The 16,374-nt window shown below is 41.1% G+C and overlaps 1 long non-coding RNA gene across 1 annotated transcript in view; it reads right to left on the bottom strand.

The window, feature by feature from the left end:
• The window catches only part of LOC116048635, a 35,129-nt gene extending 19,786 nt beyond the window's left edge, over positions 1–15,343 (bottom strand). The window contains exons 1-3 of the long non-coding RNA XR_004104704.2: positions 15,196–15,343; positions 12,729–12,794; positions 5,991–6,065 (exon numbers count right to left, since the gene is read on the bottom strand). This is a non-coding gene — a long non-coding RNA (uncharacterized LOC116048635). The remainder of the gene's footprint in view (positions 1–5,990; positions 6,066–12,728; positions 12,795–15,195) is intronic.
• Between the last annotated feature and the right edge of the window lie 1,031 nt (positions 15,344–16,374).

Here is a 16,374-nt window from a genome sequence, read left to right as displayed (position 1 = left end):
GAATGCATTTGCAAATTCCCACAGCGTTCATCTCTTTCAACCGTATTACCTAATCTATTTTAAATATCTTTTCATTCACCTACAGTATCTTTGCATCTACCCATCAGTCTTTTCATACATCAATCTTTCCATGCAGTGATAAGCTGCACTACAGTACGCAGCCATTACTTACAGTGACAGTGAAGAAGTGACTGCCAATAAATTGCCAACAGTAAATACATGTCAAAGACAACTTACACAGAGCTCACTCTAGACACTGCTGGATTTCAGACATGAAAGATGGACTTGCTTCGCCCCTTTGACAGCAAGTGTAAAGCCTCTGTGCTTTCGTGGCGTGGCCCGAGTCAAATTGTTCATTTTACCTTTAATCGGGCCATTTATCAAAATGCTGCTCAGCCGCGTCAGTAAGTGCAGTTATGCTAACTAGATCGGAGCGAGGCCACGGGGAGGACGAGCCGTCATTCAGCTTTGAGGGGGGTCCCAAACAGACGTTAGCTACAGCAGGTACCAATCAAATATGTTCAGTGCCAGAAAGGTCCGGTTTTAATATGTCACTTATGGCATTTACAAGATAAAAGCAGATTTGTTGTGTAGTGTTTTGAGGATTCGGGCAGGGTGGTACACAGAGTATACTGTAGAGACCTTTAACTGCAAAATGATGCTTTAAACCTGCTGAAGTGCCCTTAAGCCCAGTGGTGAAATGTAACTAAGTACATTGACTCCAGTACTGTATTAAAGTACACATGTTGAGGTACTTGTACACACAACTGGTTGGATCCTTTACACTTTCTAAAATGGGAGGAGAGTTCTTTACTTTTAATACTTTAACTATATTTTCCTGATGATACTTAGTCTTTTACTGAAGTATCATTTTCAATGCAGGACTTTTACTTGGAACAGAGTATTTTTTACAGTGTGGTATTGGTACTTCTGAATACCTCTTCCACCGCTGCTTAAGCCATATGCTGAAAACTTTTCAACCGAAGAGCTGCTGATGTGTGGCTGACCCTGACCTCTGACCTCTGTGTGCTCAGTGCGGGACAGTAGTAAAAGGACAAATGTCTTCTCAAGGAGAGCAGCAATTAAGTTTCCGACAATATATTAGATTTAGTCTTGGGTATACATTTCCCTCGAGAACAATTTCATGTTTTTGAAAAGGATATTTTCTGTCTTACGACCTCTTTTAAACTACGGATCAAATGATACTGTTTGTTTAAGGCCGAGGCCGATAATTAGTAGTTATTGAAACCGATAACTGATATTTATAGGGCCCTATGAAATCCGTTTTATTTTTTTTCAAATTCCATGTTTTCGGATTTATTTTAGCCCTTTCGGATTTTTCGGATTTGCTTGATTTCTTTTCACTTCTCAGCAGTATTGACCTTTAAAAACTGACACAAAAGTGACACAAACTCACAATTCAGCTTTTTTATTTAAACTGTTAATATATTCAGCAAAGCACATTCAAAATGACCTAAATAAAAGCTTTGGATGCTCACCTATAACAGTGTTGAGGACACTGCGATCTCGGTTGTCAGAGGTTTAGTCGACAACAACCAAGATTTTCTTTCCACGGATCTCTTGCAGCACTTTTTGCGTGTGCTGGTCAAAGACCGGTGGCAGGCGGGTCTGCCTCTCTGCTTGCAATGTTTAACAAGAAACGGACGTATCCTCTTCATTTTCTCTAGCGGTATTCAGCACACGTTGCAACAACATCTTCCACAAACTCTCGCCTTGCATCTATTGATTTAGTCGTTGCCTCCATGGTAACCTGGAGGGATTTTCCCGCTGGAGATTTAGCTTTGTTCTTCAGATGAACTTTTGATTTCAAATGGTTGTCGGGAGGCGCCACTCACTTCGACATTTTTTCCCTCGCAACAAACTCAACGTGAACGTGATGACGTATGGTTACTAGGCAACAGGCTGTGCCATTTGGCCACGGTTTAGGTAGAGACCTGTCTCTGCTTGTTGAGACCTTTCTCCGCTTGTTGTTTTAAACTGAAAAATGAGAAGGAAGTAAAAAAAATCGTTTATTTAATATGTCAACAAAATATATGCAAATTCCGTGTGATTCCGCGTGTATAACAGAATTCCATTTTCATGTGTAAATTCCGCGATTCCGTCCGTGTTTTCCGCATCGCAGAAATCATAGGGCCCTATACTTATAACATTTTGGAATGTTACAAACTCCAACACCAAATTTTGTTTAAATGCTTTAAGCAATGATTTAATAAATGAGAAACTTTCAACATAATACCCAGTAACAGATAGTCAGATCGTGTTGTGGGGGGGACATGAAGTCAGACTCAGTGGTGAGATAAACTGAAGCAGAGGGACAGACAGAGCTGGAGCCGAGCCAAAGTAGACCACTTTTTAATTTATAACTTAATCTGTTATCAGGCAAATAAAACGCCGATAAAGTTTCTGCAAACTGCCAAAAACGGCCCGTCTATCCCGATTTTAAACAGTGAACTACCCGTTTAAATTATTAACAATTCACTCCCGTGGCCAAGCAATCACTCACTTCAATCAGAAGAGGCCAAGGCCGCCACCCGACACAACTATGATTTTTCTTAGACAAAAACTCGAGCAGTTGGGTTATGTGACTGTATCCTCCCATTTGGCTTTTATTGAGACAGTATCAACCCAGGACGGCGCACCACAACACAAACGCCAGTCAATTTACCCATTTGGCATCCAATTCTCACAGATTATTATGAGCCGCATTGCTGCAGTTGATGGAGAGATTAATCTTGCTTTGATAGAAATATGTCAAGTTTGTGCAGGCTGGGATGGATGCGATTTATCATTCCGGACCAATCGGTGCCCGAACGTCGCTCCTCCTGACAGCTCTATCCGCGGCACGAATGTCCCAAAATGTCACCTGTTGTACGCAGAGTGACCTTCTAATTTTCTAATTCAATTTTCGAGAACTCCCTCTCGCCGCGACTCGGCTCATATCATGAACCAGTAATAACAATTACACACCGTGACTAGCTCCAAAACCTGCAATTCCCCCCGCTTTAAATCAAACCCCAAGTAGTCTTTTATTAAGCTGCCCGGTTAAATCAATCTAAATCTAAGCATAATAACTCTCTAATCAGGTGCTGGGGAGAATAATAGGTTGTCACGCTCGAGGAAAAATAGGCAATCATGGAATGTTTTCTTTAATTAGGCCGGCTAAAGTAGAAGGGCATGGCGGGAGCGGGGGACACATTCATCATAGCCAAGGTGGGAAATTACTTCAATTACTCAGGAAGGGGAGAGTGAACAGAATTACAGAAGTCAGAGAAGCAGAAGAGAGGAGACCCGGATCTGCGAGGAAGTCCAAATGACACCGAGGGCAGAGGAGGCAAGGACAGTGAAGGGAACAATGATGGGAGGAGAGAGGAAAGGTGGAAAGAAGGCCCAAAAAAGTGAGAAAAACGGCCCACAGAAAGATCTGTTATGGTACATAACGGTTGTGAGTGAGGAAACAAAAAGTGTGTTTTTGTAGCTTTAATTTCACTGCTTCTGGACTTCTGTCACAGTTGTTTTGTATCTCATATCCATTTCTGACCGCTGGTTGATTCCATTATCTGCCTAGCAGTTTTCCAGAGGGAGTGAACACTTTTTAACTCTTCATAAACCTTTATTTCTATGCTGTTCATACAAGTATAAAATAATAATTTAAAACGAGATAGGAAGAGCCAATTTTGATGTTTGTTGCAAAGTATATTTCCACAATTTGCTGTATTATTGCAAAAAAATAAGTTTTTCTTTTGACTTATGAACAAATATATTAAGGTGGCAGAGTTTAAAAGAAGAGGTCACCACAGGGACAAATGCAGATGGAAGGACATGACAGAGGAAAGAAATATGAAAGTTGGTTGAATGAAATTAAAAAGGAAGTAAAGGATGATGAAAAAGAAATGCAAAGACGGTTGAAATGAATTTAAGACAAAAAGAAATGAGCTTCAATGACTGAATTGGACAAGAGAGAATAAGAAAAGAGGGAAGGGGGAAAGAAGGGAGGAAGAATAAAAAGGAAATGGACAAGGTAAAAAGCAGAAGGGGGTGGTGATAAAGATTCAAAGTAGAGGAAGAGGAAGTATAGTGCTGTGAGGTGGACAAAGGGGGTGAAACGAGGGAAATAAGAGTGAGGGATAGAAGTAGGGAAAGACAAGTGAAACCTCTCAGATTTCTCGATTCATGCGCCTCATGCCACAGCTGTAAAACAATCCTCCATCACCCATCCTCTAAAGTGGACCCCTACCTAGACAACCAGCAAGCGTTCCACCACGAGCTCCCAGTGTCTGTCAGCTTTCCCAGAATGCAACGAGAGAGAGAGTGACTGAGCTGTAATTCCTCCCCGAGATGACGAGATAAACAGCCTCTTACTGTAACTGGATCTATTGATTGGGACAAAGCTTTGGCAGGTTCGTGGGTCCAGTTTGTTCTGTGACTGAAGACGTTGCCAGCGCGGCCGCCGGCCAGATGAACACAGAGATTATGACTTTTGATATCTGCGACACGCTGGCCTGGCTGAGCGCTCGGCTCCGATGAAGTAGCTGTTGGTGATGCTGACAAGTAAAAAAGCTTGGAGATGGACCGACGCACTTTCACTAACCCACTCCGTTTATTACGTTGCTTTGAAAAATTAAAAGCAGATAGAAATATGTCTCCCTGACTTTAAGGAGGGAAGTAGATCCATTTTGGGACAGAAAGTCAGCTGTCAAACCTTTCAGCATTTTTTTTTTTTTTTTTTTTTTAACAAACAAAAGTACCTGAAAGGTGACTATTTTTCCATTGAAACATGCACACACAAAAATACAGAATCAAATGAGACATCCAACTGGCGACAGCGAGGTTGTTTTTCCACCTCATCTCCTGCTTTTGTCCAAATATTTGGAGACATCTCTTGCAAACTATTCGCCTGGCGTTTAAGTTTTGTGACAAACAGGCCAGCCAACACTTTGAGTGCAAACGCAATTAAAACTGAAATAACAGAAGAAAAGTCTCTCTGATCATAAAGAGTCTGATTAGCAGTTCATGATTTGGACTTGTCTGCCATTGATGACTGTTGTACGGTAGATATACCATTTTCACAAGTAATAGGGAGAACCCATTTTTTACCATCAACTAGGCCTGCACGATTCAGGGAAAAATATGAATCACGATTCTTTAGCTTAGAATTGATATCACGATTTTCTGCCACGATTTTTTTTCTCACCAAGTGTAATGTTCATTGCACACATAAACCATGACAAAACAAAACAAATTGGCAGTACCAAACATAGATTTTGTTTTGGCACCTATAGCACATCACCACAAGGCTGTAAACACAGAGGCTTCAATGAAGAGAAGGGAGAGCTCTGCAGCACTTGGGAGTGCTTTAAAACCTTTTTTATACAGTCTGTTTAAAACTCACAGAAGAAAGTAGTAGCGTTTGTGATGCAGTCGGCTCGTAAAATTAAATGAGAATCTAAGTCAAAAAAAAAAAAAAAAAAAAAAAAATAGAAGTTATTTAAAAATTAAAATCGTGAACAGGGTGAATCGAGATCGCGATTTTATAACGATTAATCGTGCAGGCCTACCATCAACCAGCCAAAGTAATACTGTAGTGGCTATTCCGTTTTTTAAATTATAGCCACTGCCCCAGCAATAAAAGAGTGGTTTAACGCACCTATGTTGCTTCGTTGTGAATCCAGCCCCATGCTTTCGTTGTTAAAAAATAATAATTAAACTCTAATATCCCACCTATAGAAATAAATCTTAAATTATATCAGATAAGATGAAACAGGATGATGGTGTCAACTAAAGCTAGGACTCCAAAACTTTACACTCGTGTTTCCAACTTCCCTTTATTCATTATACCACACCCTCAATTACTATGGTGTGGCCGATTTGCCAATCAGTGGCCTAGCTGTCAATCTAAATCAGTGGATCGTGGTGTTGTTGGTGCAGAGCAGGACAGTCTACTGCTTAAAGGGGACAACTGTGTTACTTACAGCTCGAGATTGATCCTCAAGCCAGGAAGACTCCATCCATCACCGCTGTCCATCAGCAGCCACGCAGCTCAAATCCTGTGGATGGAAAAGGCCATTTAGTTTTCTACCAAGTAAGTTACTTCCAAAACTGTAAAATGTATTTTTTTTGGCTGCTGCACAAAGCATCCAACAGCACAGTTTGATGGCAGACAAAAACAGCAAGAACTACTCTCACAATGTGTTTCACTGCTACGGTTATGTTCTGAAAGCTACCATACATCATGCATACACTATGTATTTTGGATATTTTGGATATTATATATTATGGAGTGGTTACAGCACATTCCCCTTTCATCTTAAGGACCACAATGGAAACAAGCCTTTGGGCTTTATTGTGTTTTTATCCTTCTGAACACCTCTTGTTGATTGTTGTTCAATAAAGTTTTCATTCATTCATTCATTCATGCCACATACACGCAATGTCCCACCCCCATTTCCAGTCTGCTTCTACACTGTCAAAGTGATGCATTTTATTTCTATGGATTTAGCATTCATGATGTTGGAGACGCTGCTTAGTTTGGTATAGCATGGATGACAACTGACAGCTTTTGGAAAGCACAAGCTCACGGTAACATGAGCAACATTCAGTTGATCCCCCAGTTTGAACCCCAAACTGGATCGACAACTGTCCTGGACGACAAGCTCTGATAGCAGAAGACGGAGAGGCTTCTGTCAGTATCACAGCGAGCTGGTCATCAGGCAGGGGATCTGTGTTTCACTGAAGCGATCAATAAAAGGATTGCAGTGTGTTCACATCTTGCAACCGTGCAGGATTATCAGGTCGGGGCGATCCATCATGACTTGAAAGGTGGTCAATGGCAGAGCAGCCAGAACTAAATAAGTGGAAGAGGTATAATGTAGCTCGTCTACTTTTCAAAAAGGATCTTGCTATTGGAGGAGTGTGTCTGTCACTAGAACAGTGTTTTGCAGATTTGGTTGTTGAAAATAGAATTTCGAGCCAAGTTTGCAAGAGAGAAAATTGAAATAAAATTGTTATTAAACCTACATGGAAAAAAACTCTTTATCAAGTCATTTTTCTGTAACTGAGTCCTTAAAAAAATGAAGGAAAATAATTCCAATAACATATTTCAACCTGTCTCACTTATAACTTTTATTCAATCTGTCGCAGAAACCTGCCTTAAGGACAAAGCACCCACTTGCATTTGTTCTCTGTGCAGAAGCGGTGCTTGGACGCACGTCAACCTGCGATGACGAGCGCCAGGATGCGCCGCTCTCCTTTTCCCCGGCCCCGACAGCGTCATCATCACTCTAGAAACGCAGCTCGACTGGCACACCGCAACACCTCTACATGTTATATTTATCTTCCCAAAGTTTTCTTTGCGTCTCTTTAGGGCTGCACAATTAATCAGAATTTTATCGAAATCCCAATATGGATTACTGGAATATCCAAATCGCAGAGGGGCGCAATATTTGTTAAAGGCAAAATATGTGTCAAATCGTTCTGAATGACGTATTGTGGTGCTGCAGAGACGTCCCGGCCTACAAATCCTATCCTACAGACTAAAGAAAACATCTTTGTTTAAGATTTAATATTAGTCAAAGAAAGTGAGAATAAAATACAAACATGATCATTCCCTTCAATATGGTGAATCATATCGCAATCGCAATATCAGTCAAAATAATCGCAATTAGATATTTTCCTCATATCGTGCAGCCCTACTTCTCTTCTTTTTTATCTTTTCCCAACCCCCCTTCTCTCTATTCTCCCTCCTTAATCCACACTCTTGCTTCTTTCCTCCCTTCATTCCTTTCTGCCTTATCCTGATTCCATTCTTGTTCTCTTACCCTTTTTTTCCTCTTAGTCTTCTCTATCATTCCGTGTCAGCGTACATTGTATTCAACTGGGTGTGTTGTTGCAGATCTAATGTACTCTAGTTCTACAATTGAGCTGATAGAGAAAAACAGTTGGTGGGTCAGCGGTAGCTGTGGGGCAAAATGTTTTTGTTTTTTGTAAGATTATTTTTTTGGGCATTTTAGGGACTGTTCGTTATTTATTTCAGGGGCCACCGGAGGAGTTTTGTGATCTTTAATCAAAAAAGACCTGACCCTCCCTTCACCAGAAATAACTTTTGGATGACCCTCCAAAATGATATGGAAAAAAGGGATGACCCTCCCCAACAATGTATTGATGCATTCTGTACTGGTTTGCGCTTGGCATACAGATAGCCATTGTTTTTTTACAGCAATGACTTACGTGATAAAACCTCTGCATTCTCATCTTACGCATCACACTCTGTTATGGTGTGGTGGCCATTTCAGTAGATTTACTCACTAACATAGTTGTGGAAATACAAGCATGTACATATAAGCATGGAAACTAATTGCACACTTCCTGCATTACTGCATTACTTCAAATACTAAGTTCCTCCTCTAGTAAACTAGTATTCACATGAAATAAAACAATAAAACACAGACCAATCAGCAAAGGACACTGGGAAATAACAAATTCAACACTGGTTGCTATGGACTCGTCACTAGGCTTCCTCAGTCATTGTATATTTTAGCATAGGTAAGCTTGCCAAAGCTGAACATTACCCAAAACTCCATTTCTCAGACAAGGGTCAGTTTGGGGGCTTACATGCTACCACTCCTTCCTTCTCAAATGCCTTGAAAAGGCTGTCCTTTGCACAATTTCACAAATAATCACCAGGACCGAAAGGATATTTGAGTCGGGTATGGCTGCAGCCCGGAGACCTCCCGTCTCATGCCCTCCCGGCTGGTGCAATCTGCGAGCTTCGACTTTTCAAACTAAAAGCTCGCGTCTGGTATGTTTTCGTACGGTGTTTCGGATGTTTTTGAACTAAACAGTACGGCAATCATGCTAATGAATGAATTTTTTCAGCAGATGTCTTAGTTACAACACGATGGAGCTAGCAAAGCAGTTTTGTGTTTATATGTGCGAGCGGGATTTATTCAGTTTGGGAAATCCCACGGTCTCTAAAGCTACAGCTCAAATTGTCTGGCTGACTAAACAGGGAGGGACCATCTGCTAGTGATGAGAGACTGAGAGAGCTACATGGATAAATATGCACCAAACAAGCCACTTTGAAATTGTACTGTTCTCATGAATACAAAAGTTGGGTGACCCTCCCCCCTAGACTACAAAAAATTGGATGACCCTCCCATCAAAGAATAAAAAGACATGACACTCCCCTATTTTCCTCCGGTGGTCCATTCCATAAATGCTCAACGGTCCCTTAGGCCTTTAATTCCACAGGACAGATGAAGACATAGGGGAGAGAGAGTTGGGAATGACATGCAGCAAAGGGCCGTAGGTCGGAGTCGAACCAGCGGCGCCGAGGAGTAAACCTTTATATATGTGCGCCTGCTCTACCAACTGAGCTATCCCGGCCACGGCAGAATGTTTTTTAACAGAAAGTTTGTAACGAATAAAGAAGTGGAAATAAAGAAAGAACGAGTCAAGACTAATTCTGCCTACTGCTGACAGAAGTGGATTTAACACAAGGTTCGAGACTACAATTCTCTTGTTGAATCCTCGCTCTTTTCATCCACCCCTTTACTTTTCATTCTTCCTTCTGCGTCACTTTTACTCTTTTCTTTCCCCCTCTTCCCTCCTTCTCCTTCCTTTCCTGTCCGTTTCCTCGTCATCTTTACAGTTTCCTCTTCCTTGTCTCCTTCCTTCCCTTTTTTATTCCTTCCTCTTATCTTTTCTTTTGCATCTACCTCCCTTCTTTCCCTCTCTTCTTTCTGCCTCACTGACCGGAGCGCTCCATCATCATTGCAGGGCCGGCCCAATTTTTGTTGTAAAGGCAATAAATCATTTCAGCTCTCATCTATTGCTATTGATGAATGGCCAATTATTTGTCATCTATTACGCTGAAAAACGATGACCCGGGGAGACGGATCAACTTCTTCCTTTTTTTTTTCCTTCCTCCACTGGCTGATGTGACACAGGACAGCAGTGATGGATTGTATCCCTAAACTGTTATTACATGTATAATGTGGCGCTCAAATCCAACATCTTACTTAGTCTGGGTTTCCCCCCCAGTCTAACCAAAATAGATACCATATCAGTTACATTAAAGAATAACGAAGAGAAGATGATGACAATTTGCAGCCTTGTGATCATTGTTAGGACAGAAATTCAAAGCAAGGTAGGGTGTACTCTAATGCCTTCTCCATGTATGTACTCCAGTAGGGGAGATTCATTCGCTCCATATCAAAACTGGGATTTAAAAAAAAGTTGAAATGTGTTTTTAATTATTCCTTTCAATATCTAAGAGGTGAAAATCCACCCATAAACAAGTGGGTCAGATGCAAGGTTGGACAAAATCATTAGGGATGCACCAAATCCAGATTTTTGGCGTTTGGCCGAATACCGAATCCACTGGTTAAGATTCTGTCGAATCCGAAACCGAATACCGAATCCTCCTCCCATCCTCAGTCCATTAACACAGTAAACACATTAATCACCGTACCTGAAGTTGCTGCATTCTGGCTGCTGTCTGTAGATTCCTTCATGCACAACTCGTATTCTTTCAGATGTTTCATACCAGATGTAACAGCGGTGATGTTGTGTATAGTTTAGGGTCCTTGCCACCACCAGACAAATCGGCATTGCAAATTGAACATGTAGCTGGACTTGAATGGCCTTCTTTTGACTGAAAGTACTGCCAAACTACTACAAACTGCCTCTACAGGGTGTGATTTGTGAAAAAAGCAGAGGGGGGGAGGAGGGATGTTTTTTGATCATGCACAACAAAACAAAAGCCAAAACACTTATTTATGAACGTCAATATCCAATGGAAAATAATCTCAAAATGAAATAGCACAATGTGGTGTCAACATAAACACAGAGCTTTCAAGCTGGAGAGCGGAGTTGACTTTGCAGCAAAAACAAAACCCAGGAAACACTCGTTCCTTCCTCTGGAGTGTTTTAACCATGATATTTTTCCTAAACTTAACGAGTCGTTTTGGTGCCTAAACTTAACTGTCATGGCCGCATGACGCTCACTTTTTCTGGCTAAACTCCACTACCACGGCCCCTGAAAGGAGCGTCATCTGGCGGTGCCTGTAGCCGGCTCACAGTCACCTATTGAAGGATGAACAACTGCCGCTGGTGGCCGGCGTCCCGGAGCTCTGTAGCAGCTAAGTACAACCAACAACTGCTGCTCAGATTTTATCGTTCTATGGCACTATGGACTGTTCACGTTACAGCGCTTTACTTAGTTAAAAATACTTCTATTGTAGGTATATAATATATGGTCTATAGGTGAAGTAGCATTGATCACTCTGAGGCATGCTGCGTGCTGATTGGCTCACTGACTCTGAAGATTTGCTCATTAGGTACGGAAATTGGGTACTGAATGACAGGGCCAGGGTTTTCCTCCCCATTATAAGGGTTAGCTGCAGCACCCGAGCCGTTTTGGGCAGCACCTAATGCCGAATGAATGTAACTAAAAGACTTTTCTTGGATCAAATGATTGTAGTTGGACATCTTTAGTAAGTTATGGCATCAAGGTTTATGAGTGTTATTCATTTATTATCTGTTCTAGCTTTCCCAACATTTTAGGCAGATATGATAACGGTCCAAAATGATGAAATGAAAAAAGAGACGCAAAACTACAACAAAGAGACAACAAGACTACAAAGAGACACAAAATGTACGGAGAATGTATGAAAAACGTAACATTTTCTTGAGAAAGGACCCATAGACCCCCCTCCAAATACGCAGACCTAAATCTACCACAAAGTTAGGGAAAACACTGAAGGCATTTCCTTTTCCTGCCCTCCTCCGTCTCTGTCACTTGTGTGTCACACACACACACACACACACACACACACACACACACACACCATGGTGTTTGGTGTTTTTAGCCCCCAACGTCACCTTCCAAGCAGCGCGACAATGGTTATGTTTCAAGGGTTAAGGTGAGGGTTAGCTGCCTGGAAGGTGATGTTGGAGGCTTAAAACACCATTGAGCCCACCGTGCACACAGCGTCTGTCTCCATAAAGGAGAGAAGACGGCTGGCAAAATTCACAAGTCCACGAAAGGCTCGTATCTATCTCGTGAACACCTTTACACAATCACACATTAAAAAGTGCTATAAAAATATTTGATATTCTGAATACAATGTTAAGTCCCGACTTAACTCTTAGCAAACAAGCGATTGCGCCTGCTTTAGAAAGTTAACTAGTCGCACGTTTGCAGTAAAATGCAGTTGGGTTGTCGAGGTCAAAACACTATATGAAGGAGCTGTCAATCAAATAAATGTATTATAAATAATGTTATGTCATTTCTTTACTCTTACACTGAATGTTTGCTGCTTCAATCCAGATGAGTATTGAAAAGTATTTTCCGCGACTGAAAAAGGCCCGTGTTGAGGATGAGGACCAGCCTGAACCGGAGGGATCAGTCTGAAACAGAGCTCAACAGTCCCACCAGTGGAATTAATTAGGTTATTAATTTGTTTACTATATTTTCAGGCTTCAACCAGTGAAAGACAGGGTTAGGGAGAAAGAGATAGATTCGTTAGGCATTGAAGTAGGAGAGGAGGACAGCATCCAACAGCTGTCCTCCTCAGTTTTTGGTACTTGATTGTTTACGAAAATAAGTATTCCCCCGCCACAAATTGCTTTCTAATCTGTGGGAAACACTGCTATTGAATTGGGTACCACTACCCAGCCCTATCAGCAGGTGTGAGGGTTTAGCCTACCTGTCTTTGCTTCTTCGGTGTAGTTGCTTTGTGCGCTGGACCTTGGCTGCAACACATCCGTTCACACTGCAAAAAAAAAAAAAGAGAGAGAGAGAGAGAGAGAGAGAGAGAGAGAGAGAGAGAGAGAGAGATCAACCTCCATATGAGACACTCAATTAAGTTCCTACACATCCCATCAATCACTGGCTTTGAAAGACTTCTACATAAGATATTGTTTTCAGCTACCAAGGGACTAGGGCTGCACAGGGGCGGACTGGGACAATTCCGTCCCTTACCAGCCCAATTTCAGATGGGGACATTATTCACTTTATAATTGCAAAAACCAGCCTCATGTGAGATTGTAGCAGCATGAGGCGCACTTACAGGTTTTCATAATTAGATAATACACACACTGGAGCAATTCATAACACTTTCAAATAAACCACCATGGCACCATCTTAGAATAGAATGGACATGCTTGCATATTTAAAACATATGACATGCTTTTATTTTGAAAAGTAGAAGCCAGAAGGAACCAGACGGGAGGCTCCAGGCTGCAGCCATACAAATGGCCCAAATCGGCCCTCCTGGCATTCGCCAGAATTGCCAGATTACCAGTCCGCCTATGGCTGTATAAAATATCTCATTTTTGATCGTCATCACAATATTAACTGACTCAATATACATATCGCGAAAGGCCACAACATATCGCGAAAGACAATCACATTTGTTGTGTTAGTAGAAAGAAAATATCAGCAGAAAACTGCATTTTAATATGAAAACACTTTTTTGGTAGTGCCTTTTATATTCAATTCAATGTTCAATTTACTCAATAAAAGTCAAGGAATGATTTCCTTTCGTTAGTTTTAAATGCAACGAGCAGTTTGTTGTATTTTAGCAGAATACTGAAAGCAGCAGAACTGAGGACACTTTAATATCTGTTTATTTATCGCACGTAATATGGTTATCGCGATATTCAGCAACGTTATCGCATATTTTCCTCATATCGCGCAGGCCTACAAGGAACTCAAACATCCAACCACAAAGCTAGCAGGACTGTACACTCACCTAAAGGATTATTAGGAACACCATCCTAATACCGTGTTTGACCCCCTTTCGCCTTCAGAACTGCCTTAATGCTTTGTGGCATTGATTCAACAAGGTGCTGGAAGCATTCTTTAGAGATGTTGGCCCATATTGATAGGATAGCATCCCCCACACCATTACACCACCACCACACTACCAGCCTGCTCAGTGGTAACAAGGCATGACGGATCCATGTTCTCATTCTGTTTACGCCAAATTCTGACTCTACCATCTGAATGTCTCAACAGAAATCGAGACTCATCAGACCAGGCAACATTTTTACAGTCTTCAACTGTCCAATTTTGGTGAGCTCGTGCAAATTGTAGCCTCATTTTCCTATTTTTAGTGGAGATGAGTGGTACCCGGTGGGGTCTTCTGCTGGTGTAGCCCATCCGCCTCAAGGTTGTTCATGTTGTGGCTTCACAAATGCTTGGCTGCATACCTCGGTTGTAACGAGTGGTTATTTGAGTCAAAGTTGATCTTCTATCAGCTTGAATCAGTCGGCCCATTCTCCTCTGACCTCTAGCATCAACAAAGCGTTTTCACCCCCCAGGACTGCAGCATACTGGATGTTTTTCCTTTTTCAGACCATTCTTTGTAAACCCTAGAAATGGTTGTGCGTGAAAATCCCAGTAACTGAGCAGATTGGAAAATACTCAGACCAGCCCGTCTGGCACCAACAACCATGCCACGCTCAAAGTTGCTTAGATCACCTTTCTTTCCCATTCTGACATTCAGTTTGGAGATCAGGAGATTGTCTTGACCTGGACCACAGCCCTAAATGCATTGAAGCAGCTGCCATGTGATTGGTTGATTAGATAATTGCATTAACGAGAAATTTAACAGGTGTTCCTAATAATCCTTTAGGTGAGTGTAGATGTCCAAGTCAAATTAGGTCACTACATGCCAAGACATTTAGAACAAGTTATTCCTACCATTAGGGTGACATTTTGTATCTTTTCCTAGTGTGTGTGTGTGTGTGTGTTAAACTTTCACCTGTCTGTTGTTTTGCGAATTGGGTATCACTTTATTTAAAAGGTGAACTACTATATAGCATTGTCCGGTTCAAACTTATCCGATTCTTTAAACTTGTGAAGAACGTTGTATGGAACCAACAATGTTATTTTTGGGCAATTAGGTTGAAAGAATCCGATTTTTTTTATATATAGAAACTTTTGAAAACGGGTCAAATTTGACCCAAGGACAACTTGAGAGTTACATTAAATTCACCCCGGTCTAGCGAACTGTGTTTGGGGTAAAGTTAGCCAAAAGCTCTAGCTAGCTTACATGTTGGGTAAAGTTAGACAAAGTTAAGCATGGATACTATCACTTTAGCAGCTAATTAAATAAGACAGCAACCAACATGTTGTACAGAAAGAGTAAAACAACAGGTCAAACGAACCGTGGGTCGTGTCTGTCTCGATAAAAACGCTCTTTTCCCCCGGTAAATAATGACGGACTGCATTCAAAATCCCGTTAAACTCGGTGTAATGTGAGGCGCTGCCGTTAATTGCCATGTGGGCCCACCCTGCCACCTGCCTGCGTCACATTCACGTCAAGTGCCATTGCCAAACGTTGAGTTTACTGACCTGTTTAATACAAAAGAAATCTGAGTTTTTAGATAGGCTTTTCTAAAGTAGCAAGCAAAATCCATGATTTTAAAATGTACTTACAGCGATATTATCCATGCAATGGATTTATCTCCCCTGTATGTTCCTTTAGTAAAGAGCAGGTTGAGTATACTCCTCTCATTTATTTTATGCTTGCAGCGAAATGTAGGTCACACTCAACTGCGGGTCATATTTAATTTGGCCACTAGGTGGTAGTGTTTCATCACACAGATGCAGGGGATATGTCCCCTGATTTGTCCCCCCTTAAAATAATATGAAAGACAACCCACTCCCCAAAATAGGTCAAAATAACTGTTCAGGAGGCTCAAAATGCTGCAGAAAAGGCACAAAGTGTTGCAAAAAAAAAATTCAGTAGAACGTAGGAAATGAAGTGTTTGACACACAGAACGTTCTAGGGAACACACCCAGATTATACAAAACCTACGCCCTTGGTTAAAATGCATGTGTATTTATTCCAACATTAAGTATCAAACTGTACTCCAGCTGCTATTTTATCAGTATGGACACCTATGCTTTTTTTGTTATACTGTATGTCACAGTGGATGTGTCTGAGCTGTAGAATGTATTCCTTTTTAATGTGTGTGTAGTTGAGATATTTCGCCACCAGAGGTCAGTGTTTAACAAAATATTGTGCTTCAAATACAACTCCCAATCTGAAGGAATACCTGAGCTACAATAGCTTAAAGATTTTAATATCAAGATTGTGTTTGGGCAAATGAATAGCTGGGCAAAACAGTATTTTATTAATAATACTCCTTGTTGTAATTTCACCAAACTGTTTTGGGGGGGCGACATTATTAATTCATCATTCTATATCTCTCTTATCAAGGTCAACAAGTGTTTAGATAGATATTTATTAATCCCAAAATGGTAAATTAGTGTTACAGCAGCAAAATATCAGAATATACATGAAATACTAGGATACAATATACATACATACAATATACATT

This window comes from Sander lucioperca, chromosome 24 (assembly GCF_008315115.2).
Source record: "Sander lucioperca isolate FBNREF2018 chromosome 24, SLUC_FBN_1.2, whole genome shotgun sequence".
NCBI lineage: Eukaryota > Metazoa > Chordata > Actinopteri > Perciformes > Percidae > Sander > Sander lucioperca.
The sequence above is the reverse complement of the archived record's forward strand: the minus strand, read 5'-3'. Positions and strand labels throughout refer to the sequence as shown.